General features: G+C 42.7%; 1 pseudogene across 1 annotated transcript; it reads right to left on the reverse strand.

The window, feature by feature from the left end:
* Positions 1–107: 107 nt before the first annotated feature.
* Positions 108–17,289, reverse strand: LOC308288001 (periodic tryptophan protein 2 homolog; annotated as a pseudogene). Its single transcript has 16 exons — positions 17,233–17,289; positions 15,678–15,776; positions 13,248–13,390; positions 12,401–12,548; positions 10,810–10,951; positions 10,317–10,497; positions 9,209–9,356; positions 8,797–8,905; positions 8,246–8,311; positions 7,439–7,657; positions 6,499–6,590; positions 6,364–6,422; positions 5,464–5,538; positions 4,643–4,805; positions 1,715–1,777; positions 108–114 (listed from the first exon to the last, which is right to left on the reverse strand). The product of its transcript is annotated as a periodic tryptophan protein 2 homolog (transcript).
* Between the last annotated feature and the right edge of the window lie 3,906 nt (positions 17,290–21,195).

A 21,195-nucleotide genomic window follows, 5' to 3' on the forward strand; every position in this document is an offset into this window, starting at 1 on the left:
CCATGCCCACAGAACGAGAAGCAGTACAATTGGTAAAAGATCTGACTGCTCTCTGCCAGAGGGGTGGATTTGTTTTGTCTAAATGGATCAGCAACAGCCGTGCTGTATTAACATCTATACCACAAGAGCACAGAGCTAAAGAGATCAAGAAGTTGGACTTGGACAAGGACAGTCTACCAATGGAAAGAGCCCTAGGATTACACTGGTGTGTTGAAACGGATGTGTTCAAGTTCACAATAGCTGCACCAGAAAGACCCCACACCAGACGTGGCATCTTGTCCGTAGTCTGCTCTGTATATGACCCTTTAGGTTTTCTAGCACCATTCACTCTGCCAGCCAAACTGATTATGCAGGAGCTCTGCAAGAAAAAACTTGGATGGGATGAAACCATACCCCATGTTTTCTCTCAACAGTGGACAGGATGGCTAGCAGATCTCAACAAGATGGTGAACTTTGAAGTGGACCGGTGCATGAAGCCTACAAACTTTGGTCAAATCACACACTCACAGCTGCATCACTTTTCGGATGCCAGTGAGAGTGGCTACGGAACTGTCTCATATCTAAGACTGGAAAACAAGAACAAAGAAGTGCATGTTGCATTCATAATTGGAAAATCCAGAGTGGCACCATTAAAACAAATGACCATCCCCAGAATGGAGCTGGCAGCAGCAGTTTTGGCTGTCAGAGTGGACACTATGCTGCGAAAGGACTTGCAGCTAACACTGGACAAATCCATTTTCTGGACGGATAGCACAACAGTGCTCAAATACATAAACAGCGAAACGAAACGTTTTCAAACATTTGTGGCAAATAGGATTTCCTTTGTAAGGGATGCTACTGATGTATCACAATGGAGATATGTGAGAACAAAGGAAAATCCTGCAGATGCAGCATCAAGAGGGCTGACAGCAGATCGCTTCTTAAGCTGCAAAAAATGGATCAGAGGACCAGATTTTCTCAGTAGATCAGATGTGGAGTGGCCAAATTTACACTTTGAATCTACAATATCTGTCAATGATCCAGAAATCAAGCCTGACATCACTGTGAATGTCATTGTTAAAGGTCAACTGAACCCAACCGACTATTTAATCCACTACTTCTCATCATGGATGAGACTGAAGACTGCTGTAGCTTGGCTTCTTAAAGTAAAGACCACTCTTGCAACTGACTAGAAGGAGAAAGGAGATTCAAACTACTGTGAGTAGTGTTGAACAAGATCCTGTCAAATTAAAGGAGAAGATTGAAGAGGAGATGCAGGTCTTTAAAGTAACACTGAGTGGACAGTGTTTAGCTCCTGAGGATCTCATCCAAGCAGAAACTGCAGTCATCTCATTCAGTCAACAACAAAGATTTCAAGAGGAAATGGCTATTCTGGAAACTGGCAAAAATGTCAAAAGAAGCAGTCATTTGTACAAATTGGATCCAGTGCTGGATGATGGCCTTCTGAGAGTAGGTGGTCGCCTGAATAGGCTGGCGATGCCTGAAGAGCTCAAACATCCAATTATTCTCTCAAAAGACTTTCACATATCCACACTATTGTTACGGCATATCCATAAACAACTCGGACATGGAGGAAGAAATTACATGCTGTCTCACCTCCGCAAAAGATATTGGATCATCAAAGCCAACTCCGCTGCAAGAAAAATCTTAACAGACTGCATTATATGCAAACGACAGAGGAGTAAAGTGGGAGAACAAAAAATGTCAGACTTACCTTTGGAGAGGATTCAACCGGACAAGCCTCCATTTACAGATGTGGGAGTAGACTACTTCGGTCCTATAGAGATCAAAAGAGGACGAAGTCTTGTTAAAAGGTATGGTGTAATCTTCACCTGCATGGCAAGCAGAGCGGTACACCTTGAAGTTGCTCATACACTTGACACAGACTCCTGCATCCATGCATTAAGAAGATTTATCTGTCGACGAGGTCAAGTTTTGTCTTTAAGATCAGACAATGGCACAAACTTTATTGGAGCGGAAAGAGAATTAAGGGAAGCATTAAATGGCTTGAATCAGGACAAGATCCAGAATGCCATGCTTCAGCAAGGGATAAAGTGGAGCTTTAATCCCCCTGCAGGATCCCATCACGGTGGTGTTTGGGAACGATTGATCCGCATGATACGAAGTGTGCTACGCTCTGTTCTTAATCAACAAGTGCTTGATGATGAAGGATTGCAAACTTTAATGTGTGAAGTGGAAGCAATTTTAAATGATCGACCCATTACTAAGTCTTCTGATGATCCGATGGACCTGGAAGCGCTGACCCCAAACCACCTTCTTTTGCTGAAAACACAGCCAGTATTGCCGTCTGGACTCTTTGTAAAAGAGGATCTGTACATCAAACGTAGATGGAAACAAGTACAATACATGGCAGATCTCTTTTGGAAACGATGGACAAAAGAATACTTACCTTCAATCCAAGAACGTCAACGATGGTCTACAGCAAAGAGAAGTTTTGCCCCTGGTGACATTGTTGTGGTGGTTGATTCCACTGCACCACGAGGCTCCTGGTTACTGGGGAGAATATTGGAGACCCTTCCTGATGCGAAAGGTCATGTACGCACAGTTCGACTAAAGACTAAAAGCAACATCTTGGAGAGACCAATAACGAAGATTTGTCTGCTCCAAGAGACTGAAACCTAAGTTTAAAGGACATTGAATGAATTTATTTTGTATTTTTTGTGAAAAAAGAAAAAAAAAAGAAAAGAGAGAAAAACATGTAAATGTGAAATTGATGAATTATGAATTTGAATATGGCTCCTTATTTTATGTTGTAATTGTCATTAGACTTGAGACAATTACGGGCCGGTATGTAGGAGCCATTATGTTAGGCCTATTATTTCTGTTTAGGATGCAGTTTTGTTAACAGTGGGCTCTAGATTTCTGCACTGGGTAGGTTACTTGAGGGCCTCAGGTGAAGCATTCAGTAGATTCAGTAGGACTAGGACACGGGTTGGGGAGCACACCCTTCTTACCAGCAGACCAGCAGACAAACAAACAGTACAGGAAACCACTTCAGAACCCAAAACTGCAATATCAATGGTATGTTTCATTCTCAACTGAAAACCTTCATGTCAATAAATGCACCTCAAACTGGAAACTTTGGACTGGACATTACATTGTTTGTTTCTGTGTCATACTGCGTAGGATCACCCCTCACTTCAACCCGTGAAGTAATGTGCAAAATCATTGGTGAAATTGCCATTACAGATAGCTTAAGGAAAACAAGCCCAAAAGAAGCAACTATGGATGTGCGTCGGCCATTTGAAAAAGCTCGCGTCACATTTCTATTATTTCAAAACCCTTTTTTTCCCCTTCTTTTTTTACATTCGAATGTAAAATAGGAGCATTCACATTTATGAAAATATTTGACAACCACTGGTTTAAAAATAAGAATTAAGCAAGCAAGACTAAAATAAGCAAGTACTCTACTTTACAAACAAGGCCAAAAAACTAGCCAACTATACAGAAAAGAAGCACAAGGTCACTTATAACAAGCGGACATGGCAACACTGGCCCTTGTCCAAACTGGCCATCCATTTGTGTAGTGCGACATCTAGTGGCTGAATGTTATGAAAATGTGTGTCACTAGTGCCATTTTCAAAAGATTTGTAGACATTTTATGCATTTGAAAACTTGTGAAATGGGACATTCTGTACAATGATTAATTTCTACTTTGAGTACTTTGAGTACATTTTGATGCCAATACTTTTGTACTTTTATTCAAGTAAATTCAAGTTTAATTCCAGACTTTTACTTGTAAGGGCACGGCCACATCGCAATGCTTTTCAATGGGAATGGAGCAGTTTGCAGCTATAGAATGTCATGTCACAGAAGAAGACTCACTTGTCAGAGTTTAGAGTGAATAATAAAGTTTGACTGTGTTCCTGACGTTATCTTGAGTTGTAATAATAACGGAACAACAATACACAACCAAAGCAGGGTGTGCTGACTGTCTTTGAAACATCACAATGTAACATCTTCTGTAATCATCGTATAAAAGTAACATCACTGGTGCATCCTTGGTATCTTAAATAGTGACATCACAGACCAATCCGACCAATCCTTGTTATTTTCATCCTAGCAGAAGCTTCACCACTTCCTTGTTTATGGAACGATAGCTTCACATTGCAGCACACCGTTCTCGTGGACGCATCAAACGGACTCGAGACTACGGGGCCGGTGCGTTGATCCGTTTCAGAGGACAGCACGTAGGCTTCACACTATCAAAACATCTGCCGAGTAGCCTCGAGTACACACCCGAGACCACAGTGTGGATCTGCCCTTACACTTACAGTTCCAAAACAGCCTCCTGATTCATTACCTCCTGAAGCCACTGCCAAAGCAACTTTGTTTGGATAGAGAGTCAATGGGTACAATGGCAGGTAACAAGGTTACCATGGAACATATCCCTTGGAAGAAGAAAAAAGAAAACATAGTCCAAGGAATACAGATGCTGTGTAATTATGAAATTAACAATACGAAGATTTTTTTTTTTTTTTTTAAAGTTCACAATCTTTCACTGAAATACACAGAAACATGTCTGACAGTCAGTCCAGAGTTACGGCGCAATCTTCGAGGTGATACATGTCTGTGTCGTCTTGGAAGGAAAGAAACGGGATGACTTCGTGATGCGGCCTACATGACCATATCTATCTCCTCCAAAGACGCTTCACTCATCTGGTCCGACAACTCCTCGTCTTCGTCGTCCTCTTTGTCATCCTCTACCTCCTCCGTCGTCCTCTTCATCCCCCTCTGTTTGGACAAGGCCACAGTGTAGCGCATGGTGTATGTTCCAGTCACATCTATATGGGAACACAAGACAAAACATGCTTCAAATGACAAGTGGGCTTTGGACCTCAGCCGACCTCTTTCAATCATTCCCCTAAAAGTGGTATTATGATAAATTATAAAACCACATGGCATGCCCACAATCTATGTCCATGGAATAAATCTAAATAAACTCTCATGACTGAAAATGTTTGTATGACCAAGTCCAAATGTGCGATTTGTAAGACACTGAAGTTACTGTAAGCAAGCCTTGCTGAGCTATGAGGCCCACAGGGCAGGAGCCTATCTCCTGTTTCCTTAGCATGAGGCAGCTTGATGTACAAGTACACCCCCTGGACATGACGCTAGTATGTCACAGGGATCCAATCCTTGATGCTGAGCAGTGTTCATTTTGACAGCAAAGATTTGGGCCGAGTGCCAAAGCGAGTCTTTGATGACCCAGCTGGGGATCGAACCCTGACGTCCCGGTCTCAGGCAGGACACTCGGACTACAAGGCCACTGAGCTGGTCAGTTAGTGTGCAGTCACTATATAATAATTGAGGAACAACATAGCAAAAATGAGGACCTTTCATATCGTTTCATACGGGGTGATGTTTATCGCGGTATTATCAACCATGTTATGTTATTGTACAGTATGCGGGATGGGGATGGATGTCCAGCTAGAGACTTACAGCTTAGACAGACTTTCAAAATGACTCTGGAGGCTCTTCTGTAGGGACTGGATGGTTGGCAGCAACACTCAGGATCTGTAGAGTGAAAAGAACACTTTTTGATAGGGATATCCTATATTATCGGCCGATATTAGCATAGATTAGATTTATATCTGAAAATATCTTTATAGTTTTTAGGAAAAAGAAAAAGGGAAAAACAATTGGCATGCTGAAAATAGCCGATCAACAACAACGGCTATTTTCACACGAGCGCAACCAAACATAACAAGACTCGTCTTTCAATTCGACTGGATCTCTTCTCCAACCTCCCTTGTCAATTGTCAATACATTTAGTCTTAGTTTGAGTCATCATAGCTTAGTTTCTGTTTGGTTTTTATTTTATTTTCGTCAGTGAAAGAAGGTAGTAGTCGAAACTTTTTCACCTGAGTGATCCAACACTACAGGATAGGACTAGCGTTAGGGCTGTCACGATATGACATTTTACATGACGATTAATTGTCACTCAAATAATTGCGATTAACGATTTGATGTGTTTTTGTCATTGATAATTACATTTCTGTTTGGCTTTTAGGCTTTGAAGTTGCCCATGGCAGATACGACAAATAACCTAAATATACAAAGAAATTATGGACATATTTGACAACTTTCTACTTAAAAAATAACATTGATAGTGGAAATAGCCGATCGACAAGCTCACAACACGTCGCGATGCGACACGTTGTGAGCTTGTAGATCTGCTATTTCCACTATTTTTTACTTTAAAAAAAATATATATGAAAACATTTTCAACATTCACGATTATGACGATTATGAAAAATAATTGCGATTAAGTTAAAATAATTGTGATTAGACGATTATGCAATAATTGTGACAGCCCTCACTAGCGTTGCTTTTCCTCACCTGTTCTTGAGTTTCTGTCCGTGGAGCAGGAGGAGGCTCTGGGCCCAGCTCAGGTAGAACTGAGCAGGAGGAGGCTCTGGGCCCAGCTCAGGTAGAACTGAGCAGGAGGAGGCTCTGGGCCCAGCTCAGGTAGAACTGCAGGTGGCTGGACTTCTCCAGGGAGCCCGCCACGAAGGACAGCAGCTTCTCAATGTACACGTCAGGGAGTGAGCCGCCCACCACGCCAACTGACGCACGCACACGCACACGCACACGCACACACACACACACACACACACACACACATTTGATTTGATCTTTATTTATCTTGAACAAATAATAAAACAGTACAGAAAACTATACATCATCAGTTTCAAAAAAGATTGTGTTCAAGAAGGGACAGGGAGAAGCAAACGCACGCGCACGCACACGCACACACACACACACACACACACAGCTAGAATTCAAATCAATCAGAGCTTTTAAATGCAATGATAACACGCTTGGAGGAATTACAGTGGGAGAGAATCGAAAAGTGCTGTAGATTGATCGATTTTGAACATGGTCAATATCTAAATAAAGTAAACCAAATCAAAAATCTGCCGCGACAAAATCGACACTTAAGGCTTTATCAGAGTCTCAAGAGCTATCACCTCATCTTTTAGGTGATAAGCTATCACCTAAAAACGTGATGGCCATCATACTCACGGACTTACGGTGAAGTCCTATCACCGCGCCCCTGTGCCTCTGAAACCAGGGGGCACACTGATTGCTGGTCAAGATCGACCAATCAGTGAACGGGGTGATAAAAACAGATACATATCATTTTGGGGGTCCTTCACAGAACCACTGACATAGTAGTCTCTCAAGAACAGAAAAACCAGATTGCTGACATGGAAACATAGGTTTTTCAAACCTTGGAAGGATTCAAAAGACACTTATAGAATCGGGTCAAAATTCTAATTTTCACAATTTTTCACTGGTTAAAATATTCAATAATCCTAGGCCTAAATTGGTTAAAAGACTACACCGCGGTAAGCCATCACCGCAGACTACACTATGATAAGGCCATAAGACGGCTGGTCACGTGACTCACTCTGCTGATGCAGCACCGCCTCCAGCGCCTCCTGGATGAGGGCTCCCTCGTTGAGGCGGAACGCCAGCACGATGGCCGACGCCCACTCGTGCGCGCGCAGCTGCGTGCGCACGCTGGCCGGGGTCACGTCCAGGTCGAGGTCGTAGGGGTCGAAGACCAGCGTTCCGTCCAGCGAGTACACGAGCAGGCCCTCCGTGGTGGTGGCCGCCCAACTGCGGCCTGACAGGGAGGGAAGGAAGGTTATTATTATAGTTCACGAAAAGCACTTATTTACAGGGGTGCCCTGAGCCAAAAGGTTTTGCAGAACCACTGCACTAGAGCAGGGGTCTTCAATGTTTTCAGGCCAAGGACCCCTTAGTCGAGAGAGAGCTGAAGCAGGGACCCCCTCTACATATTGTATAAAAGTGTGATGCAGATTTTCATCTATTTGGAGATAGATTCATAAACTTGTTTGTCATCAGTCTATGTTGGATTCATGTTTTTAGTTAACTTGACATTTCACTCTGTACTTGGTCTGCTCTTTTTTACCTTAAACCAAACCTATTTGCCAAAAATAGCCGATCTACAAGCTCTCAACGCCTCGCAGTGCGAGGCGTTGAGAGCTTGTAGATCTGCTATTTTTGGGTAAAGTTCTCCTCAGAATGGGGATGCGAGGGGTTCAAGTTGTTCATTTAAAATAATTATCCTATCACACAAATATTTTGGAGGACCCCATTTAGTAACTCTGAGGACACCCTAGGGGTCCCAGACCCCCTGTTGAAGACCCCTGCCCTAGAGGGCAAGAACATGGGAACATGTGATACCTACCAGTGGGAGAGAACCGCAGCGAGGTGACTCGGATCTCTGGCTTGAAGTGGCGAGAGCTCATATCACCTGTGAGAGAGAAGGCTGCTTTACCACATGCTGACAGAGTACACCGTTTCCCAAACACTGGGTCGGGACCCATGTGAGGGTCGCGCCCCAATATTTATGGGTCACGTGTGAATGACTGAGTACCTCTTTATTTTTTGTTCCCTACATTTTGGTTTGTAATATTATTTCATTTTTCATGGTATTTTGTAAGTAATTTCATGAATAAATAATAATGCAACCAAAGAAAAGAAAGAAGTAGTTATCTAGCAGATCTATAAGCTCACAATGCATGTTAGCATTTAAGTCTGCTGTATTCACTAGTTTGGGTCCCAGGGCAAACGCCAAATTTCTCCTTTGGGTGTTGCACAGACATACAAGCTCACAAGGTGTCGTGCTGCGACTATACAGTTAGTCGACTAAAACTAGACTAAAAACTAAAACTTTTCAGGTGGCTAAAATATGACTAAAGCTAAATGCCGTCAAATTCAACAGCGGAGGGACGGTACCTTTCCTGACCCCTGGCAGGCTCAGGTGGACACCATCACCATCTCCAGCCCCCTCGTCCACCAGGAGCAGGCTGCCAAACTCCGTCATTTTCCGCCGGTCCAAGAACTCCTACAATTACAATTTAGGCATTTAGCAGATGCTTTTAATCCAGAGAGACTAAACAAAAATGAAACTGCAGCGCAAGTTTCTGCAAGTCGTCGCTGGGCATTTGCAAGCTTGATGATACAGGAACGCGTGTCCCCCGGTCTCAAGAGTCACAACTGTTGCTGTCAAGTTTGGATCCTAAAACTTGTGTTTCTTATATCACCAGTCAATCGATTCAATTTGAAACATGAGCGATGCATGCTGCGAGTCCCTTAGTTACAGGGGAGGGCATTAAATAAAAGGTGCCGTTATTATTCCTTCCTGTACCTCCATGGCATCAAAGGACAGGTTGCAGGAGATCTCAAACTTCTTCAGCAGCATCTGCTCTCTGATGTTGTAGATGCAGACAAACTTTGACTGGCCTCCGGCCAAGATGGACTCACCGTCCGCTGAATAGCACAATGCTGAGAAAGACCTGGAAAGACACACACACGCACGCACACGCGCACACGCACACACACACACAGCAATTATTACGAATGAACAGTTAATATATATTTATTTTAGATATTTTTGGGTCTTTTCTGATATACAGATATACAGTATACAGTGGAAAATGGACAGGAAAAGCGTGAGAGAGACCAATACGCTGGCGTATTGGTCCATGTTTATACCACTTAGGCATTGCCACATAGGCATGGATGCCCGGCGGCGTCGCCAGTTCGATTCCCAATCCGGACGACCTTTGCCACATGTCACTCCCCATTTCTCCCCCCATTTCCTGTCAGTCTACTGTCCTATCCAATAAAGGATGGGACATCTGAACTGGGGACCATGACAAGCACTTGAAATTGAAGGATTTGATCCGGTCCGGGACCCCTAGGGGGTCCTCAGGAGTTACTATAGGGGTCCTCCAAATCTTTGTGTGATAGAAACTTGTTTTGTTCTTTTTTTATATTAACCACTTGAACCCTAGTGTCCTTGTTCTGAGAACTTTAGCCAAAAATAGCAGATCTACAGTACAAGCTCACGCCTAACAGATCTTTTTTTTTTTAATTATTTTTGGCAAAGAGCTTTGGTGTAGACAGAGTTACTCTAATTACAGAGTGAAAAGTCAAGTTTATTTATTTTTTTAAGTATTGACGGTTCAGTGGTTAAATATCTGAAAGCTCAAATTGACATGATTCCAAAATACACTGATGATTGTGCTGTCAAACAATGAAATGATAGGGAATCCATGATAGGGTTGTGGCGGTCCCTGCTTCATATCTCTCTCAACTAAGGGGTCCTTGGCCTGAAAACGTTGAAGACTCCTGGTCTAGTGCATTGTAACGGGGGACAGACTCTCGCGTGCCACTCCCGACCTAATTGACTGTACTCACTTGCCCTTGGAGGATTGCAGTCACTACTGTACTGACTGTACTTGACTACTCACTTGCCCTTGGAGGACTACTTGGCGGAGATCTTATCCGTGTCCTTGCGTCCCATCTCCAGGTCGTGGCGTCCGGACACAGAGCTGGTCTGCGTGGCGGTCTGGGGGTTCCAGAAGGTGATCTCACCGTTCAGAACGTCCACGGCCAACTCCTGACCGTCAGGTCGGTACGTCACCGCCAAGCCTGGAGAGAATACCACTTAGTTTTTAGTCATAGTCTTTTGGAAAAAAGTAATATTTGAATAATCTGAAAACATTTTTTTTACTCCTCAATTTTAGTCGACTAAATCTACAGTTGATTTTGTAGAGAAAAAAATATTTTGGCAGGCCTTGCTGGGATGCTAGTGGCATATTCTACACGGCTGCATGCTGAAAATAGCCGATCTACAAGATCGCAACATGTCGCAGCTTGGAATTACCCAAGTAAAGTAAAAACAACTCAAAAGTGTACAGCACTTAAGTGAATGTACTTAAGTTGTTCTACAGCCGTGCTTACAGTCTGCAGTGAGCTCCTTGGTCTGCCAGCTGTCCATCATGTCCCACAGTCGGACCGTCTTGTCCCAGGAGCCGCTGGCCAGCATGGCCTGGACGGGACTGAAGCACAGGCTGCTCACCGGGCCCTCGTGGCCCCCGAGGACCTGCACAGTCACACAGTGGCCCGATGAGTACTCACGACACGTGTTTACTTAGGTCAGTGGTTCACCACCTGTGGGTCGGGAGTCTCGGGACCCCCAGGAGGGTCCCCAAATTATTTTGGGGGGTCCCCAGATAAATAACTTAATATGAAACATTGTTTTCTCACTCAACAGTAAACAAACCAATACAAAGTTTAAGTGTATAGAGGGTATCTGCACATTTCTAAAGTCACAATTTATGGACTTTTTAATACCTCTAAAATGACAAATTAAACATTGGACAAATTGTCAAATATTAGAGGCAGAAATTGATAGATCTGCTATTTCCACAACCGTGTTATACAAAATGTAATGCCTCAAATTAGTGCTCGTCAGGGTGGGGGTCCCCAGTTGAAATGTGATTATTTTGGGGGTCCCGGCCTGAAAAGGTTGAGAACCACTGACTTAGGTAATAGTATCAATATTTCAATGTGGAAACACGTTACAAGTAAAAGTCCTGCGTTCTACATTTACTTGAGTGAAAGTGTAAAAGGACTGGTAGCAAAATGTACTCAAACGTACTCAAAGTAGAAAGGTCTCATGAGGCAGAATGTCCCATTTCGCAAGTTTTCAAATGTATAAAAATCGTGTCAAAATAGAAGACCTACAAGTTCACAATGCGCTTGAGCTAGGAGAAGTGCTATTTTCCAATGGCCGAAATAAGTGTACAGTTATGTAATGTTTGTAATAATAATTAAAGGACAACTTGTTTTTTTTTCACAACAAGGGTTAATATTTTAGATTGTAATTAGAGGAACGAATAGACCACGGTACTTTTCTCAATTTTGTAGACTACACACCAGAATATTATGATCAGATTAACAGCAGATACACACAGTGAGTTTTTTCGTTTGATGCCTGGAATGAGCCAGACAATACAGCATGACAAAACCAAACCAACCAAATGGCCCTAGGGGTGGGCGATATGGAAAAATACAATATCACGATATTTTCCCAAGCTGTATCACGATACACAATTTTATTATGTTTCTTTTTCACGTTGGTTTTTATGGTTATTTTTCAAGTTACTTGACAAAAACTAGACTCTCAGGGTTCCTGTTGCTGTTGGGAGGTCTAAATTGAACTTTACAAGTATGTAACTCCGACAGTATACAAATGACAGTATACAAACATTTGTATACTGTCAGAGTTAAGTGGAGACCTTGACATTTTAAAGTTTGAGAACTACTGATTTAGATCAAAATGTCAGGTTTAAATTGAATTCTGCAATGAATCTCTGTATTAACAATTAAACAGGATGTTTTACAAGGCTCCCTCAATTGTTTCACGATATATATACGATACCTCTGAAAAGGCATATCGTGGAGACATTGTATCGTCTCAACGATAATTATCACCATATCGCCCACCCCTAAATGGCCCCCGGAGGGATTGTTGCTTTTTTTCTCCTACCTCCAGCAGCCGTCCGGTCTGCATGGACCAGATGAAGATCTCGAAGGAGTCCTGGGCCCCGGCGCTCACCAGCTCCCCGCTCACGCCCACAGCCAGGCAGGTGAACTGGGCCGGACGCGGGGACGTGAACGTCCGGAAGTTTCGGTACCTGTGCAGACGCACACAGAATATACGTATACAGGTGTGTAGGGATGGGACGATATACGATATTAGCGTTATCGTGATAAAAAAACACTCACGATAATCGTATCGTGGAGATTTAATTTATCGTGATATCGTCCTCCATCATGCACTGGGATCAATTCACCTATTATTTGCTGAGCTGCATATCCAATTCCACTTAAACCCTCTATAATTGGTATAAGGTTCTTATAATATACTTCTTTTTTTCACTCTCTATCAAATGTCTTTGCCAAAAAATAGCCATCTACAAGCTCACAATGTTCGCCTCTTGCTTACAGTTTGACAATTTGGCCAGTCCTGTCGAATATTCGACTATTCGAATACTTTGAGGTTGAATAATTCGAATACTAAAAATTTAACCTCGGTTCGAAGTGAAGCGGCGAATTCTTATTCTATGTGTTCTAGAGCTATGAAATCTGTGTTCTAGATCTATACATTCTATCTTCTAGATCTATACTTTCTATGTGCTTTAGTTCTATATTTTCATGAATTCTGAACGAATTAATGATTTTGTCTGGAGGGCCAAATTGTCATGTGAAGCTTGCACGCAAGCTTGCATGCACGGGACAGACATGGGACAGACAAAGCCACACCTTGGAACGGCTTTCCCCGCTTCAAAAATCACTATTCGTGAATGCCCTATCGCATCGTGGAGATTTTTTACCAGTGGAGGTCGAAGGCACGGACCGTGCCGTCCAGGGAGGCGCTGACGATGCCGGAGGAGGTGAAGGTGACCTGGGTGACGCTGCTGGCGTGCTCCATGAAGGTGACGAAGCACAGGCCGCTGTTGGTGTTCCACACCTTCACCTGCAGAACCCCACACACACACACACACACACACACACACACACACACACACACACACACACACACACACACACACACACACACACACACACACACACACACACACACACACACACACACACACACACACACACACACAGTTGAACAGAAAACTTACATTTAGATATTTCATATTTATTTACATAAATGAATGTCAGTGTAGACTTTTTCAGTGTACTACAGAGGGTAGGTGAGAAGAATTGGAAATGGGAAAAATATATATTGTCGTTGGACAGAGACCTTTTATCTAGGGTTGAAAAAACGTGTATTTTCGGTTATAAAGTTGGCTAAAACGGGTATTTTCCTATATTAAATATTTTTTTTCCTTTCACAATATCATTTCGGGTGTCTTTTGCCATGTCCTGTAGTGTATTTTATTTTTATTTTTTATCTATTTTTCCAAAACAGGTCTCATGTGCCCACTCTCTGGTTACCCAACACTAGTTTAATCATATTGGCATACAGTAATAACCATTAGGTTTTAAAAACAAAATCAACGCATGCTTATGTTATTTCACATACCAGCCAGTCTGGGGTCGCTTTAGTTGGCAGACAAGAAATACTGTAGTGCTCCCAGGAATACCAATATATCCATGGCTTATTTTCTGCTTGCTTTTTCACTTTGTTGTTTAGGCTATATCACCTATAATGGATTCATATCTAATCTGTTTGTACACAATCTTCTGTCACACGTTTTCTTTTTTAAAGACATTAAACAATGTTCTGAGCCAAGTACTGTCGTATGCTCGCTCGCACGCACTGTGGACTGAACCTACAGCCGATGGGAAGGGATTGATGTAGGGGGCGGAGACTGTGTCTTAACATTTTTAGTCCATAATTAAAAAAGGTTCCATACCAATACCGTACATGAGTCCACAAGAGGGCCGTGGGAATGGTCTGGCAGCACTAAGATGTGAACACACGTGGTTTCCATCCCTATAAGGAAGAGAAAAACAACAATTAAATACATATCGTCGTTGTCCGGTGAAAACCTTGTATGTCCAAAACCGTTGGTTTTGCATTTATCATTTTAAAAATGATTTAAACTAGTGAAAACAGCCGATTCTATAAGCACACAAGGCCTCGCACTGCGAGGCGTTGTGTGCTTGTAGATCTGCTGTTTTCACTACTTTTGTGTGACAGCCTTGTATGATGAATCAGGCCTTTACTTTGCAAAAGAACATACACGTTTGAAACTTGGAGATACAAGGTTTCCACCCGACAACGACGACATACTGATTACATAAATAGGAAAAACGCAAACAGAGATACTTAAACAGACACACAATCGCACACTTCTGCTGAATTTAAAGAATAGTCTACTCACAACCTTAAATAAAATACTGCTGCTAAACCCCTCCCATAAAATAAATAATCTGTGCAAATTATTAAATCGATTGAACTCTGCAGAGTGTGTCTGGTTTATTATTGGATGTACTGTATGTAAAAGAGAATAGTAAGTGCTGTGTCTTTATTGAATATTCATTTGAGTCTGTGTTCTGTTACTAAACTGGTAAAGGTTGCTATTTGTGTAGTCATTGTGGGGTGAAATAACATGGACAAACTCTCTTTAAGTGCTTGTTAATGTCTGCCATATTAATCCTTGTCTAAAGTCAGTCAATTCCATGTCAAGCCTTTCTTGTTAATTATATGTTGCTCTGACTGTATTAATGTTATGTCTAATAGTTCTTGTGCATGAGATACTTTGACCATTTCTATATTTGGCCACTAGAGGGCAATGTAAACACATGTAACAGCTTCCTCTGCATCTACTATTAAATTTTTCTTAGAGCCGCATCCCACTTCCACGCCCATTTCGCCTCCACTTCAACTCATAGCCAGAGCAGATGTCGGTAGAGTGTAGGGAATCAGAGCAGATGTCGGTAGAGTGTAGGGAATAAAACCGCCCATAACTCTATCATTGGCCCCCCGTTGCCATGGTGACCGCCGTCCATTGGCTCGTATTCCCAGCTATGGGACCGGCGGATCCAATTTCAACCGAGGGGGGCGTAGCCAGAACACACACACACACACACACACACACACACACACACACACACACACACACACACACACACACACACACACACACACACACACACACACACACACACACACACACACACACACACACACACACACGCGTTTCGCTCAGCCTGGTGACCTTCCTCTCCAGCGCTTTTGAACTCCAGTGCGATCAGGTTCACAACGTATTATTTTAAATCTCTTTCAACCAATTAAGCCTAACCTGTGTTTTGTCGTGTGGAGCCAAACAAGTATTCCATGGCCTTATTCCATCTTCATAGCCCACCAGAGACGGATCTTTGTGGACATTTTGCTCTCCAACCTAGGCGAAGAGAGAGAAAAAGAAAACTGGAAGAGGGGAGAAGCAGAGAGAAAGGCAGAAAGAACACATTTTAGAATAGGTTCGTAGACCCTGCACAATATATCATCATATACAGTACATTTGCAATAATGACATTGCAAACGATAAGTAAGCCAAATTGGGCCAGTCAGTTGCTGCACTACTAAAACATGAGTCATCTGGAAGATAAACTGTACAGTCCAACTATGATTTAATGACTAGTTGTTAACTGGTCTTGCAAGCACAATCTGTGCTAACAGAGGTGTCATGCTGAACTGCATATTCAATTTATAATAATCCTAAATTTAATAATCAGAGGTAACTCAGACCCACAAGATATTTCATTATCAATCTTATAGTGTTCTAGGTCCAATTGTGTCTGCTCGTTCTTCGTTCGCAGGTCGCAGTTACTATCAAAACCTCCACCGGCTGTCAGTCCGTCCCTCCGTCACGTCACATGTCACACTTTTCCCCTACTCATATCTCCGCCACCGTTGCCCCGATCCATGCCAAACATTTCTCACATGGCCCTCATCTAGCGCTACCATGAGGCTGATTCTTGCAAGACACATTTTTGGACAGACACTGCTACAGATTTTACCCTAACATCACGCAAACTAGTACACAGAATCTCTACAGTCATGTCCTCAACATAGATCTGTCCCATTTCCCATATCCCCTCCTGATTGGCTACCATTGCCTTCCAAAGTTTGTGTTACATATCTCCCGATTTAGGGAGTCTTACTGGTGAATAGATTGTACTGTACACTATTAGTACTGTACATACATTTATTATTTAGTAAGTTATTAGCATCTATATTACCAGCAACAACAGACTGTTGCCACAGCAACGTACACAAAGGTTTGTGTACACATGTGGTGTGATGTCATACTGATGCGGAGATATGAGCAGGGCAAAGGTGTGACGTGTGACCGACGGACAGACGGACGGCCGGCCGGTGGAGGTTTTCATAGTAAACTGCTCCCTGACGGTCGCAACAATATGCATTCTATATGCACTGCATATATCTCCTGCACTGGATTGAAGCCAATGAAATAATTGTGTTGTATATTCTTGAACAAGTTCTTAACAAAACTAAAATCCATCAATCCAATCAACTTGATTCTGTACATCCTGTGTGTGCTTCTTGCCTGGAGAGGTAAATCAATAGTTATTGCTACTGTAGCAGCAATTTCCTACATCTACGCCATAAACATATTACATTTTCAGAGTAGAGGCCAAACACAACCATACCACACTCCTCATCTAAGCTGTTCACAATGCCTTCTACTACTGTATCAGTATTCCCCTGGAGAAGTAAACAGTTACCAAAGGGAAACAGAAAGTATCATTACATGAGATCTGTCTTTGAATCATCACCTTCACTGCATTGTATAAGTAGTGATAAGCACCATGGACAGCAATGCTCTCTCTCACAGAGGTGCAGAGTTTTGTCCACGCCACCAGGGGCTGAACCCATTTCGACTTTGCCATGACGCTCGACGTGCCCGGTGGAGCCGGGGGGTTATTTATTTTAACTTTTAATTAGCTCAATATGTACCCATCATTTTAAAATAAATGTGTTGCCTTAATCATGCAGCTCTAACAGTGACAGACATAGCAGCAATGGCACAACAATTAAAAAATATATTAACTTTAGGCCTTTCAGTGAATGATCAGCTGACATTAATATTATATCCATATCATATTAGACTGGATATTGTCTGTGATTTTGGATATTGTGCTATTGTGATTGATTTGGCAATAATGTTCTTCTGCTAGCTTATTGGTACTCAAATCAAATTGAAGTAAGTCTTGTACTTGGCCTGAAAAAAAAAGGTATTGGAGCAACCCTATTTTCTAGTTGTTAGCTAAAAGAATCAGTATTGGAAAAAACGGTTTTGGCCGGTCAGACTTTCATAAAACCAGGGTATCAGTATTGGCAAAGAATTTTGTAATCGGTCCATCTCTACTTATGATTGGCTCATTTGGCTGCCAATGGCTGGTGGTGAAAAGAAAACATAGCCGAATTGACAAAGGGGATTAATAGACGATTACAGATACATAAGATGGCATCGTGGCAAATATATTCTGAATGTGCACACATGATGCAATGTTAGCAATTTTGTAACATGGTTACCTCAAAGACACTCACTAGCTGTTATTGAGTCGAGTGGCCAATAAATATAGCTTTGACCTTGCATACGTTTGACAAACTTCAGCTTTATATAGAATACAGTGTCAAATCTAACTGACGTGGCCTGAGCCATTACAATTCTGTGTAAAAGCAAATCCATAAAAAGTCATGCTCAGCAATCAATAATTCAGATTACCAACGACATATAAAGGACTACAATGAATTGAGTAAAGCCTGAACATGGCGTCCCAATTTATCGACAAGCTGGATACCTTAGATAGATCTGTATAGGCTATTTGCTATTACTCGTAGGACAAAGTATGGCTAAAACAAAAACTGTTGCCTGAGTTCATGCTAACTTCTTGCAGTAGCAGCTAACGTTAGCTTAGCTAACGTGGTTGGCAGTAGCTAGGCTTCACATAATTATATTCTAGAGAGGAAACATGTTACACACACAGAATACAGTATTAGCATTGTTTAAACCAACTCTACCTCATGGTGTGTATGTTTAAGTAGTAACTACTAACTAACTAACTGCATTTGCTTTAAGTTCTGTACTTTTTGTTTGTTTTTTGTTGTTTACTTGAGTATTTACAACTTCTGATACTTTATCAATTACAGTTACTTACAAAACATACAAGCACTTTAGCCTAAATGCATTTCGGCCATTTTGAAAATGGCCGATCTTTTTGTTTTGTTGATTTTTTCCCCTCGTCCCACGGCTCCGCCCTACGACACAACGTTCAAGCCAATCAATTTCTTAGCTCCATATCCAAAGTCATGGAGAAAATAGTCTACGAACAGATTGCAAGATATCTCGATGAGAATAATCTGATTTACGAGTTCCAATCTGGATTCAGAAAATCCCATTCCACTGACACATGCCTTCTCTATTTGACTGACCAAATCAAACGCGAAGCGGATCAGGGCAAGTATAGTGGCATGGTCATGATGGACCTCCAGAAGGCATTTGACACCGTGGATCATGCTATTCTGATTGAGAAACTAAAAGCCATCGGTCTTGACAGCGCAGCAGTGAGCTGGATGCAATCTTACCTGGTGGGGAGGGAACAGGTGGTGGAGATTAACGGTACCCTGTCCCCCCCCCTCCCAGTAAGCTGTGGAGTTCCCCAAGGTAGCATACTGGGACCTCTGTTGTTCCTAATATACGTGAACGACATGGCATCTGCTTGCGACTGCAACCTGTTCCTGTTCGCGGATGACTCGGCTCTCCTAGTCTCGGGCAAGGACCACTTGCAGGTTGAAAAGACACTTAACTCTGAACTGAGTAAGATCTGCACATGGCTTAACGACAACAAATTATCAATTCACCTGGGCAAAACCGAGTCCATCCTCTTTGGATCAAATCATAACCTCAAAAAGGTAGAGAACTTCACAATCAAAGTGGGTGACAAGGTCATAACACGAAAAAACGAAATCTCCTACTTAGGATGTATCCTTGAAGCTAATCTTTCCAGCGAAAAGATGACTTCAAAAGTAATACAAAAAATCAACCAACGAACTCGTTTCCTACAGAGGATCGCCCCAATGGTCAACTTCAACACACTGAAGACCATAGCTGGTGCAATAATCCAGCCCCTCTTTGACTATGGAGTCCACGTATGGTATCGTGACGCCCCACAAGCCCTAAAAACTAAACTCCAAACAGCCCAAAATAAACTAATTAGGGTCCTGCTTAACCTTCCCAATCAGACTCACCTCACCGCTACTCACCAGTTAAGAGTGGGGTGGCTCAGAGTAGATGACAGAGTACAGCAACTTGCAATGGGCCTGGTGTACAAGATACACTACACCACTATGATACCCAAGTACCTGTCAAAATACTTTAAAAACGTTAAGGATGTCCATAATTACAACACCAGAGGCAGTGCCACAGATCACGTTCAACCCAGAGTCAACTCAAAGAAAGGGTCGAACTCGTTCTTCTGCTACACCACAAAAATGTGGAATGCCTTACCGAAGGCCATAAAGGAGTGTGGATCACTAGCATCCTTTAAAATTGCCCTAAAAAACCACTTACAGGCAGCAGCCGTTCACAACTGGTAAAAACCTAGCCCAACCCTACCCTCCCTGCCCCTTCCTTGTATATACTGTACATACTGATTGTTTAGACTTACTGTTACCTGCCCCTTCCTTGTATATATTGTATATACTGTACTTACTGATTGTATAGACCTACTGTTTTCTTTTTTTCTTTACATATCTACTGCATAGTACTGTGTTCTATTTGTCTGTCATTCAATGTTATATGAGATACTTTAATGGTTTCCTGTTGAAATAAGCTTAGTCTTTTCATGGATCTCCTTTTAGTAGACCTTGTACCAGTGAACTGTACCGTCATGAATCTGTACATTTTCCTATGCAAACTTCTAATAAAGCCTTCAATCAATCAATCAATCAATCAGCGGAGCCGTGACGTTGCAACCCGCCCGGTCTCTCGGCCAATCATCTGCTGGGGACGGCACACTAAATTTGCATACTGGAAGGTACTAATAATCGCAGTTGACCGTGCTACAGCTTCATTCTTAACTGAATATAGACCGAGTTATCCTTTCAAAGATGGCTAAGGCTAAGATTCCTGAACGCTCTGCTGACGGCAAGGAGGCTCCTTCTAGCTCCAACATGAGGAAGAGGAGATGGAGGAGGAAGAAGACATTGGGAGGTCGCAGGGGGGTCGTCCCTACCTGCAACTCTCTGTCCATCACCATCTCCAACTCCCCTGACTCCTGCAGCTCCCAGAGGCAGAGGAGGAAGAGGAGGCGTCGAGGGAGAGGCAGCCGGGAGAGATCCAACCGTCAGAGAACTCAGTTGCATGACATAACCAAGCTTCTGCTCAGTCTGTCACTGCAGTGAGGCACCAAACGGCCCTTTTAAGGGCCACCAATTATTCCTTTAAAAGAGTAGAACTGCACAAGCGCATTCAGCCGGCCGGGTAGGCGGCGACTCAGGACTGACGGCGTGGACGCCACGGAGCGCCCGCCGCGCAGAGCCCTCAGCCCTGTCTGGGTCATTGTAGACTAGAGTGAGAGGCTGAGTGCGCACTGTTAAAGCACCTCATATAATAAACCTATAAACGACCTTCTCTAAATACACACAACTGCAGTGCACTAGCAGGGGGAGTCGTGATCTTAACACTGCTGTTGGGCAACCTGTTAAATACAACCCACTGGCTACTGTAATAATAACAATAACAAATATGTCCAGTAAACCTTTGCTGGACCATAAGGTGAAATATACCGCTG

Source organism: Nannobrachium achirus (genome assembly GCF_963921795.1).
Source record: "Nannobrachium achirus genome assembly, chromosome: 7".
NCBI classification, from domain to species: Eukaryota; Metazoa; Chordata; class Actinopteri; order Myctophiformes; family Myctophidae; genus Nannobrachium; species Nannobrachium achirus.